Genomic DNA, 20,356 nt, shown 5'->3' with positions numbered 1-20,356 from the left:
TGCAGTCAAAATACAGAGAGAAAGGCTGGAAATGAAACGCATCCATCAAAAGACACAGCTGTTACTTCCCGTAAGTGACTGCTGATAAAAAGAAATTAAAATTAAGGACGGGGGGAGGCAATTCAGAGAGGATGCCAGAAAACACAACTCAGCTGCACTCAAATTTGTCGCACTCGAAACATGCAGCTTCAGCTCCCAGCGAGCAGCACGCAGGACCAGCAGCGCAGGGCAGTCAGCAGAGAGGAGGAGACACAACAGGGAGCAGAAGCCGGACACAGCAACCTCCTGGAAAAGGCAGCTATTTACAACCCGCCCTTCCCAAGCATCCAGGATGACCTACTTCTGATCATTAAACACACTTTCTTCCCATAAAACAACACAATTTGATTAGGATGAGAAACATCAATACTAAATAAAACCCCCTTAAATACAGCATCTCTCAGTAACAAGAGCTGTAGCCGACAGCTCTGCACCCTGGGCACAGAGAGCTGCTTCTGCCGTTGGAGAGCCTGGAGAAATAATAAGGAAATAAAGCAATCTGAGATAAATTCTGCTTCTTACATAAAATCTACACGTTGTAGAAATTTTCACATAATTGTTGTAGTTCTCATGAATTAAGCAAACAAGAATCAATAGAGATGAAATAGAATTAAGAATAGAATAATTAATATAAGTCTATCTGAATAAACACAGGTGAGGTTTCACAATCCATGAATATTGTTCTCAAAGCTCCTTTGTATAATCCTGAGCTATGACTGAACAAATCATCAAAGCTTAACGAGTAGCTAAGCAGAAGTAGGTCTAGAAGTATTAATTTCAGATGATTCTAGTAAAAAGGATGTATGGTTAACCTTCTTCTTACCTTAAAAGAATATAGAATACTTAGAAATAAGAATTAATAGATATAAGGTTCTAAATAGACTTTAGGTATTTTAGGTTAATATTTAGGAGACATTGGCAGTGGAAACCAGACTCTGGTCAACCCGGATCAAGACGGGACGCTGATCACAGCAAGAACATCAAGGATGGGGTGTTGACTGGAGCTGAAGGGGAACCAGAAGATAAAGATCAGCTGACCAACGGAGAAGAATGGACTTTTGTGGACTCTTGACAAAGGAAGAAAGAGGAATTGAAATAGTTAGTGGAATTTTAACAGAAGCTCGTGAGAAGTTTGTGATGTAACTGCTTATTAGTTTCTATATAAACTGACAGTGAATTTGAGTCAGGTACCATTCACTGCGGTGGTGGGTCCAACTCTGAGTTGCTTCAATAAAGCATCAGCAAACCTAGAGTCCCGGACTCTGCCAATTTTCTATAACACTACATCTAGCTTTGATACCAAGATGCATCCATTTTTCCATGGAGCACTGGCTGACTGACTCAATGATTTTGGGGATCATCTACGCAAAACCGGTGCTGGTTGAACGTGAACAGCCTGAGCGCTCTCCCTGCACTGGTCAGCCCCGGCCCGGGGCTCAGGCAAGGCTCTCTCCATCCCTCCAGGCAAGCACGGCAAGGGCGAGGAGGGACCCTGCTCCAGTGCGCTGGCAACTCCACGTTCCCCAGTCACCATCCAGAGCCCAGCAGCTACTTGCAGACAGACAGAAATGCCGGCAGCACCGGGCAGGATTCAAGCTGGACTCCCAGGAGCAGCCAGGGACAAGTAATGCCATTTAATCCCACCGCGGCCGCCCTGCTCTCCTCCCCGTCCCCGGCTCCCGCTCGCCGCCCACGCCAGCTCCGTGCCTCGTTCTGCCGTCTCAAGCACGCAGGAACCACCTCCGTGTCGTGGAGGAAAGATGACATTCGCAAACCATGATCCGCTGCACCAACTCTACGTGCCACACTCCTTTTCCCATGCCCTTTGTCTTGTTTGTTTGAGCATAAACTCGTTGAGGAACGGAACAGCATGCTTAGTACAAATGAAGGGCAAGAGCTTGACATACCGGCTAGGTAGGACGGGGCCTCAGGGCACTGCTGTGATACCTACTGATAGCAGGGACATGGTTCGCTCCCTCCTTTCCACCCTGGGCAGTTTCTATCTACAAGCTCTTCAACTAACCCGGGACGGGCGGGCAGCAGGAAGCCCCCTAGCCTGCCCCCAGCCCCACACCCAGTCCTGCCCCAGCCACCCGCTCCTGGATCCTGCTGGGAGGGTTCAGAGCCCCAAACCCCAGACGCGCTCTTGCTGCTCCCCAGGGATCACGCAGTTTAAGCCCCGTGTCATCCAGCCCAGCCAGGGCCGCTCAGAGCAAAGCATCCAGCTTACGGATCATCACCACTGCAAGGGACTGCCACGACTGGGCGATTCTGCAGTAAAGGCACCTACCAGCCTATTTTATTTTGGGTTTTATGCAGAAACTCTTTCCGCCTCAGAAATAAATCTGTTTATCCCAGCTCAGGAGGCAGGGCAGAAGCTGAAGATGCAGGCGGGGAGTTAACACATTCCTCCCCCAGCCGCAGGTGTGGGACCGCATCCTGGGTGCAGCCCTCCTCGGGGAGCCACGCTGCTGAGCCAGGACCTACCGCGCTAAAACGTTTCCTTGACAACTCACCAGAAAAGCGCTTACAGCACGGAAGCCCAATTACAGCGGGGAACGAGCAGGACAAGACCAGGGAAATGAAATTTAAAAAGAACTGATTTGTTTTCTTGTCTCGGATCAGCTGCGTGTAGAAAAAAGGACAATTTCGGAGAGCCCAGCCCGAACCGTGTGACACAGCTGACAAAAAAGCAAAACAAAAATCTCATCAAGAGGAGCACACAATAGCTGACACCCAGCAGCGGAAAAGCTCCACGTTCAGCTCTGTAATTATGCAATCCAGTGGGACGTTCAGGCGAACATCTGCTAGATGGGAAAGGTGCAGTCTTATCTGAACACAGTGTTCCCGCTCCCTTCCACGCCGCCGGTCACAGGAGGATCGCGGAGTGGAACAACAGACGCTCCCCGGCACGTCCAGCGCGGCTGAGCCCTCTCCCCACCGCCCACGGGGGCAGGAAGGTGAGACGCTCCCAACGTCAGAGACCCTGGCAGTGGCGTGAGGGATGCCAGCCTCTTCCTAGCCTCTGGCTTCTCTCTTCATTACAACCTACAAGTCCAAATCTGCCTACCAGAATTCACAGCAAAGCTTGATTAGAGTTAATTAGAGACGGCAAACATCGCAGCGGGAAGTGTAACCTCTCCAGGACAGAGCCAGCTCTCTGCGCCCATGACGACATCCAGGCACAGGGGCACCACGTTAAAACCACAATGCCACTTTAGAGCGAGGCCATAAAAGGCTGAAGGGCTTTGAAGTCAGGCTCCTCACAAACATCCAAGAGGAGCTAGAGCAACATCCAGTTGCCCCCTTACCTTTGCTCAGGGGGCGGATAAGATTCACATCCCCTACTAGCAGGTCCCAACCCACCTACACCCCTCACTGGAGCATCTCCTGGCTGCTGGGGGGCTGGAGCTCGGCAGCGAGGAGACGGAGAGCCTCCTGCTGCAAAAACATCAGGGACCTGAATATAGGGCAGGACCCCAGGCAGCCCTTGGGACTCTTTCTGTGTGTTCAGATGGAGTTCTCAGCTGCCACAAGGCCCCAGAGAGCTGTTTCCCAACCCCAGGTCAGAGAAGCACAAGACAGCTTTGCCAAGGCTTGGTCCAAAATTCGCTTCCCTCCTTTGTTTCCTGAGCATCGCTATCTCCCTGCCTGCAAGCTCCCGGCTAGAAGCAGGATTCTGCACTTCTAACTCGTGCAGTGTCCTACCTCTGCGCAGGGAAGGGGTGCTCAGCTGCATCCTCCACTCGCCAAGTGCCTCTAGTAAAGGGGGAGAAGCGCGAGCTGACTAATCCGAGGTTACACGCTGCTTGCCAGAGCCAGAGCAGTTATTCTGCCCCAAACGCCCAAGCTGTGCGGTGTGGCACGGCTCAGCGCTTCAGCTGCATGAGGCTTAACGTCAGACCTCAGCATCTCCCAGCCAAGCAGGGATTAGTGCTGCTGCAGGTCCTTCTCCACCACCTGACCCTCACAAGCTCCCTTTGCAACTCACCATCTCTGCAAGGATACCTGCAAGGCTGGTACCAGGCACGGGACAAGGAATCGGTGGCTGGAAAAAGGATAACTTCACTGTGGCCAATCCCCAAACTTCTTAAGCTGATAAATAGCAGAGGATATTGTTAGTGAGAGGGCAACACCCCTTTAACCAGAGAGCAGGAGGATGCTTTTGCACAACACCAGCTTGGTTCCCTTGACAATACTGCTCCTCTGGGTATCCCTCCGAAGGATCTCAACCTGTCTTGGGAGAGCACCAGCAAGTCAAAGAAATCATTCAAGCTGCTTGTTGGAGCAGCACAGCAGATACAAAGAGCGGTGGATCGCAAGCTATATGAGACAGTGCCAAACTATCCCCCTATTTTATCTCTCAGCCCTTTCTCACCGAGGGTTCTGCAGCTAAACAAAGCCAGCACCTCCGATCCAGGAGGGACGGGTCAGACTGTTTATCGCTTCCACCATTTAGAAGTGTCTTCCGATAGATGTTACTTGACAGAGAGCTTGCTCTCCTTGCTCATTCACCACCAAGAATTATTCTCAGACTAAATTACACTAAAATAGAAGAATACTACTCAAGAAAGATATCCACCTCCCCAAATTTTCCATTTTCTGACCTTCTAAAAGACGTGTTAAAGTCCAGTTACTACAGACTCAGCAGGTAAAGAAATCTATCTGAAGTTTCACAATAACCACCTATGACAATACCAGGATACAGAGACGTTACCACAGCTTTAAAACCGTGGGAGCTCCGCATCCCGACCACCAGCAAACTGCAAAGGGAAAACAGTTGTTTTGTCTGCAGGCCACGCTTCACAAGTCATCCTGAAGACGCACCTGCATTTGTAACGAGGGAGGTATTTCCTGATTTACCCCGTAGCCAAAGCTGCTTGGCTAAATCTTCTGAGATTTAATTCCACTCTTCCTAATGTCGCTTGACAGAGATTTTCCAGGGGTGCTCAAACACTGAACACTTGAAAGGGGATTTCAGAACAGGGTCACGTACATCATGCGTCACTGGATCTAAACTCCTTTTGCTAGGCCGCTCGCATCAGGTTGAGTAAACTCTTCGTCATGAAACACTTCCAGGTTGCCACGGGTGCTGCTGACAACGCTGCAACAGGCACACGTACGTACAGATTTGCATAACCACACCGAGGACAAGGTCTAGGTGGGAGAGGAGGTGGGGGACATCTGTAACATCTGCCTGTTCCAAAAACACATGTCAAGGCAGAAACATCAGGCTAATTTGTGGACCTGTCTTTAGAGCATGGGTTTGTGACAGCCCCTCACAGAGCACACCCTCTGTGCAGGTAGGCACAGTTTTCCAGTTGACCAGGTCCCGCTAAAAACATGCGGTTAAAAAGCCATGCCAGGAAAAGCAGAGCAGTGATAGATACATCTTTGTTCGAGAGATCTGCTTCTAAATAAACCTAAGCTTTTGCTGCTGCAACAACTGGAAATTCGAGCTCTGCAGCTGCACACACGTCTCATCAGAGCTCGTGAGGCACCAAGCTATCAGAGATTTCTTGGCCTCATTCAAAATTAACTACCCTGACCCGCATGTGGCAGAAGGCCAGATCTGGCTGGCTTTTTGCTGCTTCCCATCAGTGTGTCCTCTGCCCTCGTCACAGCACCCTGCACGCACGCTGCCTTGCACCCTCTTCCCGCACAGGCAACGCAGGTTTTGCACAACCCATCCAAACCCTAAGGCGAGCCACAGTGAGGGCTGGACAGCTCTTTAGGAGCAAACTTGGCTTGGTCCATCCCAGCTACGCAAATCCTTTCCTCCAGATGGATTCCTGTCCCCCCCTGGACGTGCCAACACCTCCCCCTCTCCCCCAGACCGAGGGGGCTGGCCCCCAGGAGGGGTACCAAGCCTCCAGCCCTCTTCTCCTCCAGTGGGGCTCTGGGAGCAAACGTCCCCTGCAGCAGCAGCAGCAGCTCTGGACAGACCGTGCTGTGAGACCGAGGAAGGATCTCTAGGGCAAAAGCTACTGCCGCAAGGCGTGGGGGGCTGTAGGTTAAGCATAAATTTAAATTATCGCTCACCACCGTGGTCTTTTCCTACAAGCTTTGTTAAGGCCACTTCTGCTCTCCGTGACTAGAGCGTTTCTGTCACGTGCTCCTGCTCTGCTCTAACAAAGGCACCTGCACAGATAGAACAAAACAAGCCACAGCAGAACCAGCTCAAAAGATGAAGTGTGCTGCCAAAAACCGTAACTCAAAGTTTCAGCAAGTAGTCTCGTCTCTCCCTGGGATCCTGGCTGTAGCGTGGCAGCTAGTGACTCAGCTATCAGCTGAAAAGAAGTTACCTAAAAAATAATGACATTTTTAAAAACACTTCTAGAGCTCTTAGTAGGAAATACAAGCAGGTGAGATATGCATAGATGGCAGGAAGAGATGACCTGGGCCTATGTTGGGCTACAAGGGTGTTTCAGTTGCATTACACTGACGATCGTGGCCAGCCTCCTCCAACACAGTCAACCACAAGCTGAAGGACAGGCTCCTTCTGGCACAGATCTGCAGCTTGCTCCAAAGCTAGGTCAGTAAAGCAGCTTCTCCAGCCCAGCCTGGAGGATTTTCACCTGGAGGCTGAGCCAGGCATTTATTACTTCTGTTTAATCAAGTGCAGCTACATCCATTTATTTACTCATTTAGGAACAAGCTCTGCTCCAGACTCTGTACAGGTACGTGTCAAAACTAAAGATGCAAAAGAACAAAGAGCAAAGTCCAAACCAGCACTTAAGCTCCCTAAGTGCTGCGCAGGCAGAACCGAGGCACTGATCATCCCCAGCCTCCCGACGGCACCCCGGGTGCGAGGACACCTCCGATTTCTGGCACTGGTTTCCCAGCGGCTGCCGCACACGTTCACACCCAGTTCAGCCCCCGGCCCCTCCCCAGGCAGCACCGCTGGTTGGGGTTCAGTAGGATGGAGACCACAGTCATTCCTGAGGGCTGTGCACCAGGCAGGCGTTGTGCTTAGCCTTTGTATCCTGCACTTACACAGGATACAGGAGTGGTCAAGGTCTTTCTGAAGCGATTTTGTGGTTTCTAGGACGTGTTTGACAGCAGACTGTTACTAGGTGAAAGAGAACTAGTTACCATGGAGCTGAACCCCAGCCAGCTGGGTCAGCTCTTCTCCCAGCTTTCCAGAGACCCCCGCTCTTGGGCTGTGGGTTTCAGAGCACCCTGCGTCAGTGCGAGTGGAGGAGGAAGGGTCTTCATTAAACACAGACAGCTACAACTGCAGAACATCGGGCTGCAAAGACAAGGGACCATCTTGGGAAGAGCCCTGTCTGGCTGGCCACACAGCTCAGCTGCAACTGGGAATGACTGCTGGTCTCGCAGGTCCTAAAACAGAGTCCTGAACCATGAACCACGTAACTCCTGAGCCCTTCTCAGGGCTTTATTCAACATCGGCCCGACACAAGGAAAAAAATGGGGATGCCTTACAAAGAACAGGTACAGAACTGGCCAATTCAAGACAGCAGCATCGAGTGAACTTCAGTCTAGCATTCCTGAACTCCAGAGAAGAATCTCACAGGATCTTTAACACTCCGTGCTAAGACTTTAATAAAACCAGAAATGAAGTAGTTCCCCTGAACCACAACACTACAAGGCTGGATCAGCCAAACACACACAGCCACTGACTTGCGAAGGAAGGGGGGACAGCACAATCTGCTCCTGTGTTTGGAGAGAAACAGAAACCACAGCCAGGCACACAACCGTCACAGGTTCACTCCGAAAAGCATCTCCTGGAGGACAACCCAGCCTCTCGCTCAGGTTTTCCCTCTCAACTCAGCTGGTAGCTGCCTGCTCTGTTTTATGATGGTGGTGTGCATTGTGGGGTGGGAGGAAGAGAGACAGAAGTGCGGAAACACTGGCCAACAGCTACGTAACAGCTCTCGATGAGGAATATAAGATACCTGGGGCTGACATGGGAAGTCCGGTGGCTTAAACTCTGAAGTTCCTGGCTCCCAACCCAGTAATCTTTTTCCAGGCCAGATGGCTCAAGCCTATAGATCTGTACCCACCAAGCAGCGGGGCTCCTCCAGCCTCACCGGCGAGGCCAGGGAGATTTAAACGGGTGAGTTATTTTTACAAAGCACACCAAAATGGAAGTTAGAAGGCTTAGAGCAGTCAGGTGCCGATGGCTTTCCAGGGGAAGAGAAAAAGGCAGGTCTGATGAAACAGAGCCATCCCACAGATACTGCAATGCCACTTAAGGATGGACCTGACCAAGCTCTGAAGTTTTGCATGGGACAATACTTCCTGGCTTCCTCTTCACCAAAATGGATGCATCAGTTTTGCCAGAACTTAAAGGCCAGCCGCAAGGCAGAGGATGTTTGGAGACCATCATCTTGGCAAGTCAAAGCAACCAAAAGCAGGAGCTCTAATAGAAAACATTCAGGAACAGGCAGCACTTGCCACTTCTGCCTGCAATATATTCCTTTTCCCTTTAGATGAGCAGCTGCCATTCAGGCACATCATATCCCTCCCTCCCACGGGCCTTGGATTAAGTCGTTCTTCACCTCACCTCACCCTTACAGATTAAGTTGTTTTTTCACCCCACCTCACAGGAAAACTTGCATTTAAATGTCATTTATTCAGATACTGAAAAAAAACCCCACCTCACAGGGTTTGCTTTTCATGCTGGTCACTTCCAGCCTTCTTGCACTCATAGTTTTCAGTTTAGAAAAAAGATTCAAAATAAAACCAACCTTTGTGTTTTAAAACCTCGGAGTTAGAGAAGCCACAGCATCTCTCTGAGATCGGTTATAAACCTTAAATGTCGGCGCCTCGTGGAAGCTCATGCATTGCCATCCTACCGATAGAAAATCAGAGCTTGCATGTACTAAATGAAATTCCTCCCAAATTACCAGGTTTTTTTGCAGCTGACGGAGTCCTGACAAGCAGTCCACTGCCAGCATCTCATCTCGAGAGGGTCTTCAATTTCATAGCAGCCTATACTGGCCACCTCTGCATCTGGTACACGACCGGCAACCCAGTTTATTATACCAAAGTGACACAGATAAGGCAATTGCTGGCTTCAACTGAAATGTAACTGTCTTGTCTGACAAAGTACACAGTCTTCTTGCTTCATTTGACAGACAGACCCACATTTATCAGGACTTTGAGGTGCTCTGCAAGGCAGCTGCAGCAAAGATTGCAATTACACCCAGGAACTGCATGGGGCCAGACCCCAAAGAAACCACAGAAGCAATTAGCAGTTTCAGGATGTTCACTCCCTCATTTTCTCATTTTCTTTAATAAGCATTTTCTGGCATTACCAGCCTAGAGGCCTCTTTCTCAAAAGAGCGTCCTAGATAGTTAATCCACCAGTGACTCCAACTTAATACTGAAATGAAAACAAACATCCAGCCCTCTGAGACTAAGGTGGAGAAAGACTATGTCATCATTTCTCTTCCATCAAAATTAACTTAAGCCTGAAGAGATGCCTGTTCAAGAGGAAGTATCCTGGAATTAAAAAAAAACCAAAAACCAAACAGTATGCATATCAAAAGCTACAAAATGCAGCACAACATGCACCCTGTAGAAAAACTTAATTATTTTGTAAGTTAGCATTACAGGGGGAGAAAAAAAAGTAGTAAATTAAGCAAAGGCAATTGTTAGCCTTCCAGATTTTGGTTCTGATCCCTGAACAAACAGACCTTATCAACACAAAAATTATCCCATAACATGTGCTATTTAAACCCACAAATAATCACCACCTGTTAGGCCAAACTGCACAACTTTGCTTTATTTCTGGATTCCACCTAGGCAAGTGTTTGCCCTGTAACTGAAGAGCATGTCATTGACGTTGACAAGTACAGCTTCAAGACGGTATAATTTTCTTCTGTCTTTGTTCCAGCTTTGAAGTTAGGGACTATTTAACGTCTCTACAGTTTGCACTTCTGCCAGCAAATCCGATGCCGTTCTGCATGCTGCCCCCATCAACATGCATCCAGACAGATGGCGAGAGCAGCACCGAACACACACAGAAAGGAAAACTGTCATTTTAGAGACGACACCCATTTAAAAGTGACATTTAAAGAGAAGACAAGCGGCTTCAGGTATTACATCTGCCCTCTCGGCAGCGCGTAGGACTTCTGATCACATTACCCCTTCCTCTTGGCGTGGGGACACACACGCTGCAGAACTGGCTGCACGGACAGAAACTGTGAAATCAAGAAATCAGAGAGAGAACCAAATTTCACATCAGCATCTAAGCGGAGTGACTGACTGCATGAAGTGCCACCAGGCACACGTTCAGGGAAGGAGCACTCAAGCCAGATGATGATTTCAGCCAGCTGCTTCCCTTTGAAAAATGCAGTAATGGACAATTTTACCTTGAAAAATCCACAAAATTTGATCCATCAGATGTGCAGAGAGACTACAGAAAGAAAACTGCTGCAGCATCTTTGACATCAGCTGCTGCATCCTGCCCTCACTAGAGGCTTTGGTAACATTTTGCTTGCACTGCTGCCCAGGTCACAGAAGGTGCCAAACACGACAAGCAAACGTTAAGACATGGGCAATCTCTGTCTTTTTATGGTGGCTAGCAAAGTAGCATCACTTCTGCCTTGCATTAGAGCCTTCCCTCTCCACGCATTAACCAGCACAGCAAACACCATCAGTGTCCCAAAGCCAGCGAGTTCCCAAGTCTACGCTTAGAAGAGAGCTGGGCGTCCTTTAGGAAGAAACCAGGCCACCCGACCGGTGGCAAGGGGAGACTCCAGCTAATCGCCTTCATTTTACTTTGTAAAATGGAAACTTGTGTGTCTAGGCCTTATGCCAAGCCTGAAGGTTTTTCTTCAGTCCCTCAGATCTTCAGGACCTCTGGTAAAATCAATGGACATCAGAGACGACACTTAGCCGAAGCTGGACCACCCGCTGTTGGGTGGCCAGAAGCTCACCCACTTGGGACAAAGTGGCAACGAAACAGAGCAGGCTCCAGGAGCAGAAAACCAGCCGTGTCTCATCCCAGCTGCTGTAACCCCCAAGACTTTATCAACTGTGTCAACACAGCAAGTGTTCACTCTGTTGTCGGTGTTTCCATCGCTGATGGGCACGTTGATAAGATCAGCTGTTTTAAGGCACAGCAGCCTGCTGTGAGCCTTGCGGTACTTTGGAGATGTGTCTTCAGCTTTGGAAAGATTTCACAAAATCTCTCAAAACTTGCCAATTACATAAAAATGTTTCTCAAGTGCTCCAAACCCTTTGTGAGCTGCATCGACACGCCAAGCAAAATCGCTCCCAACAACATTCAAGTTACTCAAATTGGTGCCAAGTGGCCTTAATTACCTGAGCTCGTACAGCCCTGAACGAAAAACGAAAATCCACGTGCAGCCCTCCTGAACCAAACTGGAATCACTGGAGGGCTGGCAGGACTAGCATTAGAAAGGTGTTTATACAAGTATTCACACAATAACTGAAGCAGTACCGCTGCCCAACTTCAACTGGAGAAAAACCAAGTAAATATCCAGGCGCTCAGGAGGATGCTGTTAACTTGACATTTAAACAGAATCAGTTCCACCCACAAATCACAAATTCCACCCTAAAAAATAATTGGGAACACCTTGAAGCCATTCATTTCATGCACAGAAACTCTTCTGCTCTGCTGTAGGAGAGATTTTTTTTTTTGGTACGCATTAGACCAGTAGAAAAGCCAGCAAAGATCACAAAATGCTCCAAAGGCAGAAAGCAGCAAAGCGAAGGTTGTCCCACCTCACTGTGGCCCTGCAGCACACGTGGCCAGGACTGTCTCCCATCCCACAGGAAGAGGGGAGGAGGGAGAGCAGATTAAGATGACCTACATTACTCCTGCTTTAAACACAAGGTAGCACCACTTTTATTCTACCTACCTCATTCCTCCCTATCCTTCCTGCCACACATGGGGTTGAGCAGGACACCCTCTCCTCGGGCGGCACACGCAGGGGAAGGGCATCCAGCCTCAGCTAGGCAGGCAGAAAGTAAGTTTGAGCATCAAGCTTGAACTCACAAGAGACTGACTGTGAACGATGCTCTTTTAACGGAGATGATGTGCATGTTTTGTGTCAGTTCTCAACTCCATCAGGTTGTGCTTCACCAGTCTCAGTGGCCATCTCAGCCACTGGAGATCTGGACCTTAACTTATTTTGGGTGACAGAATATAAAGCAGCAACTGAGAATGGCAAACTCCAAGGGGAAGAAAAGTACAACTGGCAATTTAAACATCTTGCCAGGCAGCAAATGAAAGGGCAAAATAGTCTTGACTATTTCTACTCTTGCAGAATCGTGACACGGTCACCATCATGGTCTGACACATTCAAGACACCCATTTTGAAGGGCAGCATCCTGATGTGTCCAGAGTTCGAGTTACGTTAAGGACAGGTTTCCAACACGAGCCCTGCCAAACTACTGCGTGAACTCGGCTACCCTGTCTCAAAAGCAGCAGATCTCTCTGCCTCCTACGGAAAAAACATGAAACAGCTGGGGAATTACTCTGAATTACTAAATTCAGTGAAAGAGTAGGGACCCAACTGGCTCCCAGCCCAGCACTCCCCTTCCTCTGCTGATGAGCTGCCTTTCCTCCTGGAGCTCAGTGCTGGTTGAGGCTGAAGCGCTCCCAGATCTTCTGGAGAAGAAATTAGGAGGTGTCTACCACAGTACAGGAACACAGAGAATCTGAATGTGTAGAGTTAGTAGTTTGACAGAGCTTCATCACAGAAAGCATCACCAAGTTCAAATGAAGAGTCACTAACTACTCTGGGTACATGGACCCTCAAAGCACAGAGAACTAATTTTGCAGGAGCCACCAAGCCCCATGCGAGAGTATCGCTCAGCAACAGCTACTGAGACCACTGCAAATCCGGAATGCAGAAGCAATAAAGCCTTAACAGCGGCAGCCGGAGCACAAGGCAGAAGCTGAATTAAACGTCATTCCCCTGCAAGGTTGGGAGAGATTTAATGTTACGCAGTAAAGTGAAAAGCAGCATTTGAGCTACTTGTAGTTTGACCGGTACCAAGCTCCCCACCAGCCCACGTCACTAACGGTACCGTCCCAACAGCACGCTGCTGTGTTTTAATGATGGCAAACAAGGCAAAGCTGCCCTCGTCTTCTAATCCATTAATTCCTCCCAGTTCAGGAGATTGAGCTACTTCACACAGAACAAAGACATGAGCCTGTTACGTGTGGTGTTCCCATGCTCAGCTAATCTCCAGGCCCTTTCAGAAGAGACAGCGTATCTGCCCAGGTCGGTCTTGTGACAGACCCCAGGCTGTGACCTGGTTTCCTTTGCTGGATCACCGAGCGCCTGGGGCAGCAGGTACAGGTGTGCCACCAGCACCTGGGCCCTTCCCCTCCAAAGGCTACTCACACAACAGGCAGGTCTGCAACAGTGTGGCCGCCAGAGAAGCAAACAGCCGGTTTACAACTTCTCTTTTCTCCCAGGAAGACTTTCCCACCCTCTCCAATAGCAATTTCTGAAAAGAGAATATGCAGATTCTGCTAATTACAGAGGAGGTGGGGACTGTGCCCCCTCGATGAGCCTGTAATGCAAACCATACAGGCAGTGATTGGACATCGTGAGGCTCGTTTTCTGCAACTCAAGATCTAATGGCTGCAAAGCCATGCGATCATCCCGAGGGACAGCTCTTCTAACAGGCATTTGCCAGAGGTGCAACTGTACGGAATACACCATCTCCACGCTATAAAATAATGCTGCTATTACAGAATCACAGAATCAACCAGGTTGGAAGAGACCTCTGGGATCATCGAGTCCAACCATTGCCCTGACACCACCATGTCAACTAGACCAGGGCACTAAGTGCCATGTTCAGTCTTTTCTTAAACCCCTCCAGAGATGGTGACTCCACCACCTCCCTGGGCAGCCCCTTCCAATGGCTAATGACCCTTGCTGAGAAGAAATGCTTCCTAATGTCCAACCTGACCCTTCCCTGGTGAAGCTTGAGGCTGTGTCCTCTTGTCCTATCACTAGTTGCCTGGGAGAAGAGGCCGACTCCCACTGCGCTACAACCTCCCTTCAGGTAGTTGTAAACTGCAATAAGGTCACCTCTGAGCCTCCTTTTCTCCAGGCTAAACACCCCCAGCTCCTTCAGCTGTTCCTCGTAGGTCAGACCCTCCAGACCCTTCACCAGCTTGGTCGCCCTCCTCTGGACTCGCTCCAACACCTCAACATCTGTGTTACAGCAAATACTTAAGAGAACCTTTCACATTACACACTGACTCTCTAGTTATACGCATTTGTATTTTTTAAACAGAACTAAGGAGGAGTGGTGGTTTTGCTGTATTCAAAGAAAGCTGGAAGAGAAGCTAAGGGGCTAACTCATACGGTGAAAGACTCACAGCTTCTCCCCAGAGCTGCGAGACGATGAAACAAGTCGCGGTTAGCAGCGACCAGCAGCATCGGACGGGCCGTGAACACCGGGGCACCAAATGTGCTGAAGCCTCCAGATTTCCTCCCTGCCGCAGCACGTACTCTGACTCAGCCTGGGTTACTCGCCGCAAGCCAGTGCAAAAACCCACACGTAAGCTGGGGAAGCCACAAGAACACATGATGGAAGAAGACGACACTTAATTAGGGGTTGACAGCATTTTCTGCTTAAATACGTGGGTGAGAAGAGACAAAGCGACAGAAAAGTTGCCCTGATCACTTTTAGCTTTTTAATTTCAGAAAACGTTTCCCAGAGAGTCCTGAGGTTAACTCAGCTATCGGCAACACTGAAAAAATCAAACAAACAGATGCCACGCTGCTTAGGAACGGAATATTTCTAAGACCTGCCTAAAGAAGGAAAAACCCCAACATTACCTTATTATCGTTGGCTCTTGTAGTGCTGCTCGGAGAGGCCAGGCTCCCCTCCCAGGGACTCAGCCTGCTAGTTATCCGGAGAAGAGGTGGAGAGCCTGGCAAAGCCAGCAGACGCTTTTCCTTTGGGCATGCAGCTCCCCAGGCGGGTAGGTGAGCGATGCTGGGCTGCTCTGCTGAGAAGGTCAGTGCAGATAAGGATCAAGACAAAACTCACTTCGCACAGGCCATCAGTTTGTTTTTTTTTACATGACCTTCTCGTTCTTGTGCTTTCGTTGTTTCATTTCAGCATTAAACGGCCTTTTCTTTCCAGTCCCTCGATGTACCTTTCTGCTGCGCTCCTGCCGTTTCGTTGCCACGAGCACATTCACGCAGCGGAACGGACAGGCAGCCCCGGGCAGGCCGGGGCTCGGCGCACGTTTTCCTGACAGCATCCTTCCCGTTAGAGGAAAACGCAAGTGGCTGCACTCGCTTGTTGGACGAAGGGAGCAGCGCACCATCAGCAGGCAGCAAACGCAGAGAGGGTGCTTGTGCCAGGGATTCTGCTTTGCTATAGAAAATGACAATATTTCGCTCCTTTGAGTTTCTGCACCAGCAACAGATGGATTTAGAAATGGTGAAATACCACACAGAGGTATTGCCCCAATAGTAGCGACTTATTGGGAACCCACACGAAACAACCAGGGCTTTGCACCTGCATCATGCTTTAAAAATAGCTTCTGCCCGGCCCCACGGGCGTGATCACAGACGTCCAGTAGGACGTGACTAAGAAATTCTGTTCTTGGGCACATTCACAAGGCGACCCAGCTTGCAGGCCTAGAAGGCAACAGCTTGGGAGACAGCGGAAGGAAAGTGACACTGTCCACTGGGTTATTACACAAATTAAAAGAGGACTATCAGAAATTTTGGTTAGAGACCTGGAAAGACTTGATGGGAAACAAAAAACCCCACCCTAGGCCTACTTGCACTGTTCTGCTGCTATTTATGAGTTCAAACATACACAGCCACCCCTCTCCCTGCACATGCATCTTCGAGAAAAGCAGGTGCCCAGGCCTCAGCTTTAAACTTCCCCGGTTTAGAGAGCATGCCTCAAAACCCGCAGCCTGCTCCGATACCCGCTGCTCCTGCCAGCTGCCCTGGCACCGCAGGCTCTGGGGGAGACCAGCAAGGGCACACGCCTGGGGTCAGAGCACTCGGGGAGGGCAGGACCCGCTTTGGCTCCTGCTCTCCTGCAGCCAGGCTGTCAGAGGGAGCATCTCCTGCAAGTGACACGACCAGCAGCTCTGTCCCCATGCTGCTGGTGGGAGCGGAGTGTGCGAACCAGCCTGCTGAAGGTCGCTCTCACCTAAACGCAGCCAAACCCTCCCTGCGCTGGGAGCTGGCAAACATTTCCCCCTCCAGCTCCGCTTCCGACATTCCCCAGTGCGGTGCAAACGGTGCAATGTTTTCTGACTTGCGAGTCACAAGTTAATTATACCCACGTAACGCCTGTGGTTCCCATACACGCAGGTGGGAACTGACCTCATGCCGGTAAGGTCCCAGAGAGCAGGCGGGTACCACATCCACGTTGGGAGTGAGGCACCTGCCCGGCCTCTATACATTAATCCTGGTCTACAGGAACACGCTTGGCAGCCCAAAAAGATGAACGGGAATAATGAAATGCGACAAAGATGTAAGCAGCATGCGATGAGAAGGGCTCTCCGAGCCTTTTGTCAGGGTATCGCACAGCCGTGGCAGACCTATTTCTGGACTCGACTGGCTGCGATTGGCAGCCGTGTTCATGAAGAAAGCGAATACTGGAATTCCTGCTGCTGCTTTTTAGGCTGCAACCACCTTATATGGGAAAATCATATTTAATAAGATTGTGCATCTGGCGAGAGCCCATAATGGTCATGTCAGTGAATCACTTCAATAATCGTTCCCAAATTATGCACTGCTCATACTAAATCCACTCAGGTCATTCCCTGAGGAGCCCTTCTGGAAAGGCCCAGCGAGCTTCCCAAGAGGGACACAGCAGCAGCAGCTTTGCCAGCCGCAGGATCCAGCAGCGGCGTACCGGGCTATTATATACAGGTCAATGCCAAATGCTAGTTAATGAAAATTAGATTAATCATTCTTCATCCTGAGTTCTCGGGGATTCGTTCTCCAGCCTGTCCTGACACCGATACAGACGGGCTCAGCACCCTTCAGGGCAGTGCCCAGATCTCCCTGCCATACAAATACTGCCCTTCACAGCTCCCAGGGCCCATAATTCCAGCTTCCCTACTTGTTTCCAGCAGATTCACACCTTAAAGGACAATTAATATGCCAGAGAAGCCTGAATTCTATTTTCATTGCCTTCCTCCTTCCCTGCAGCTGAGCTGTGACTTCCTGACTGTGAAGTAACTGCAGGGTCTTTAAAAGTTCAAGGCGCAGGGTGTTTTTCTGTCTGTTTTTGCCTAGCTGACTCCCTCTGCCATCATCTTTGCTAGCACCATTTCACGGGAGAGAGGCATGTGACATCCAACTAAGCTGTGAACCATAATCATGCTGGGGATGATGTTTACATTTGATTTTTCCTCAAGCTGATAAGCTCTCTCCAATTTCTCTCTCAATCACGTTGGTATGGATTGAACTGCTTGTGCCCCGCGGGGTGGAATTCTTCTCTTATCTCTAATCTGCTCACTGAAAAACCTGCTGCCAGCAACCCTTCAAAAGTCACTTCAAAGTTATCACTGCAAAGAGGGAAGAGCTGCAATACTGTCCTTCGTTTATCGCAATCACCTCTCTCCCTCTGCTTTCTGCAGATGGCCTGACAGGTCACGCTCGGCACCGCTGGCTGGGGCTGGGATCTCCAGCTCTGGGTATGGCAAGACAGCTGGTGAACAAGAGCATAAATACTTGTTAAATCATTTCAGCTCCCTAAAGCAGAGGAATTCAACCCTGAAGAACACGTTGAAGGCTTCTTCCCAGGCTCTAAGCCATAAATGATTGGGCAGACTGCAATCCATATAACAGGAGACTTGAAAACTGGAAATAAGTCGGACGTCAACCCTACTTCGCCATCAGGCTGAGAATGTCCACCTTTGGAAGGAGATGGTGAAGACCAGCTTTGCTATCAAGTTTTGTACCAACAGCTCTCCAACAACTTGAGCCCCCTTGGATAAAAGGAGGTTTCCAGACCCTCTGTCTCCAGGCTGCATCCAGGTAGAGGGATGGGGACGTGCGCTCTCCTCACCCAACCGTTTCTGGGGTCGGGGCATCCCAGCCTGAACAATCCCAGTGCTCACCCGTCACCCCGCACACAGCCTCCGCTCCTGCCGACAGCTCTGCTCTCCACACCAACACTGGCAAACAGTCCCTTACACTCCCTGCAGCCCCGTCCCAGGACGGAAGGGTGTGGATTCGGGGAAAAGGCACAGCAGCCATTTACACCCGGCAGATTTTGAAACTCCCTTTTCAACCACAGCGGTTACAAAACCTAAAAACCTCAAAGCCAGGTTCTCTGAAAGGGACGAATCGGGCCTGTGTGTTCATGCATGAGCCCAGCTGCTGGCACTAAATGAGGTTTTCTCCCTCAAAGCACACTACGAGACTTCCAAAAGCTGCCTTCAGAAGACTCGCCATGCCTTAACTCAACCTACTGCCAAGGTTTCCCTGACTTTCAGCCCCTCTCCTCCATCCAATTTTACTCCTGTACCAGACTAACCAGCTCCCCCCTCGATATTTACTGAGCACTTGGGGAAGGTCTTTGCTGACCTGACCCACGGTCTGGATTAACCCCACCACATTTGTTTAGTAAGAGCGCAGCACACAGCCATCCTCGCTCTCCGGCAAAGAGCCGGGGAGCAGATTTCAGCTCTGCTTGTAATCCTTCATCAACGGCACGAGCATTAAGGTGAGCGGCACGAAGGACCTGTACAGGTGGGTCACGAGCACTCCACTACCTCCACTGCTGCTGCTTGGAGCATCAGCGCTGCACGTGCTAAATTGGATTTGTCGCCATCAGCTTCGAAACAGTCAACAAAACAGGACAGCGTTCAGCACAAACCCCCTCTGCTCCCGGGCACATCGCTCTGGCGTAGGGTATTCCCATCTGCTGCAGCGAGGACCACAGAGCACATCGACGTGCTCCAGCAGCCAGCAGTCCCGACCCGAGACCTGCAGCACAGCCCACCCCACACGCAGATGCAGCCATGCCTTCATGCACGGCCCACCGAGGGCTGCCTCCAGTCCCCCAGGTTTTGTTCTCTTCCAGAAAACACTTGTTAGGCATCGTGCGTATTGTCCCCATTGTCCCCAGCCCTCCTGGGAGCTCCAGTTGCAAGCGAGGCCGAGTGACACCATTTGGACACTACCCAAGTGAGGAGTAAGCAACTTGACTCGGAAAAATCAAAGCATCTGTGAGATTACTGTCTCCATTTCATCTTTTTTTACTATCAGTGTAAGGTAAGACAACCTACAGGTTCGTAAATTCAGATTTACTTGCAAAGGGAAGAAAAACACACACTCCCTGCTTAAACCCCTCCCGAGCAACAGTCTCCACAGACACCTTGTCTTGTCCTGAGCAACAACCCTCTGCCCTCCCCAAAAACCAGAAAGGTGACAGAGAAATCAGAAGGATAAACAATACTTTAATTGTTCATTGCCAAGAGGTTCTCTCTTGTGCTCCCTCAGCATCACAAGCTGGAAGCCCACCAGCCACGCCACGCTGTGCTGGGAGCACGCCGAGGTCTGAGCGGTGCCTGGGGAAAGGCAAGCTGCACGCTGCCAGCCCCTCCATTTCCTCGCAGCACCGAGGAACCGAAGGAGGAAGGCTGGGGACAGGTTGCCACTTGCATAAATCTCAGCACCTTACCAAAAATTACACGTTACATCCAGCCCCCCAATGCGGCAGATGACATCTCCGAAATAATCACGGCTTCTGCTGTAATTTGTTGGTTTTTTTGAAGATCTAATGATCCTCGTTTAAAGGCCCGAAGACAAGGAGATTGCTGTCATAACACAACCGAAACCCGTCTACTTCTCAGCAGGCTCTGAATAAACTTCAGGCTCAGACAGGTGCTCGGGAGCTTCGTGTCAGGGCCACAAAGGAACGTGTCAACGCAACGACGGAGCGGGACTGTACGATCACGCGCAGAAGTAAAGCCAGCAATTTAGAGGTCGCTAATGAACTACAAATTATGAGGCAGCAAAGGCAGGTGCACTCGCACATATCCAGTCCTGCCAACCGAGGCTCCCGCACCCCGTGAGAAGGCACCGGCGCTGCCGGTGGGCCCGGGCCCGCTCCCGCCTCCTCCAAACGGCCTTCCCCGGGCCGAGCCCTGGCGCCCATGGCAATGCCCCCCACTGCCGGGGGCCCCGCGGGAGGGAGCGCTGGGGGCCACAGCAACCCCCACGGCAGGGCCCCCCAGCCCCTCCGGCCCCATCAAGGGAACGCCCGAGGCCCGGCCCCGCTCGCCAGCCGGGCAAGCGGGTGGCTGCCCCGGCGCAGGGGCGACTCGCTCCCGAGGGCGCCGGGGTGCCGCAGCGCCCGC

General features: G+C 50.5%; 1 protein-coding gene across 5 annotated transcripts in view; it reads right to left on the bottom strand.

The window, feature by feature from the left end:
* Positions 1-20,356, bottom strand: part of PIP5K1C (phosphatidylinositol-4-phosphate 5-kinase type 1 gamma) — a 51,004-nt gene that overhangs the window by 29,895 nt on the left and 753 nt on the right. The window lies entirely within an intron of this gene.

Source organism: Nyctibius grandis, chromosome 31 (assembly GCF_013368605.1).
Source record: "Nyctibius grandis isolate bNycGra1 chromosome 31, bNycGra1.pri, whole genome shotgun sequence".
Lineage (NCBI taxonomy): Eukaryota > Metazoa > Chordata > Aves > Nyctibiiformes > Nyctibiidae > Nyctibius > Nyctibius grandis.
The sequence above is the reverse complement of the archived record's forward strand: the minus strand, read 5'-3'. Positions and strand labels throughout refer to the sequence as shown.